Source organism: Formica exsecta, unplaced genomic scaffold (assembly GCF_003651465.1).
Source record: "Formica exsecta isolate Colony F162 unplaced genomic scaffold, ASM365146v1 scaffold839, whole genome shotgun sequence".
Taxonomy (NCBI): Eukaryota; Metazoa; Arthropoda; class Insecta; order Hymenoptera; family Formicidae; genus Formica; species Formica exsecta.
This window is the reverse complement of record NW_021853610.1, coordinates 27,422-27,888: the sequence shown is the minus strand read 5'-3', so window position 1 is coordinate 27,888 and position 467 is coordinate 27,422.

The window sequence follows — 467 nt, the reverse complement described above, 5'->3', positions numbered from 1 at the left end:
GAGAAAAAAAGAAAGAAAAAAATATATTTCCTTTCGTAATAATTTTTTATTAATACTGAGTCTTTAATTTCAAGGGATCTTGCATATTTTTAAAGTAAAAGTGATTTCGGTCTAATTAACTAAAATTAAAATAAATTGTAGATTAAATAATGTTGATCAAAAACTGTCATGGGCAGAAAGTCTAAAAGGCGGAACAATTGCAAGATAATAAAAATATTATCTTGCATTTTATATAATTTTTCATAAATTATATCACATTTCTTTTACATATTTATATTACATATTGTTTAATTTTATACTTCAAATTTCATACATTAAAATAAAACAATAACTTCTTTTATTAGACAAATATCTTGTCTTCTTTACGAGGACAATAATAATGCTACGTTTGAACAACGAGGGCAATCGATATGTGTTTTTATTCGTCCAATCGGCTCAGAAAAATTAAAAATTACTTTACCATACTT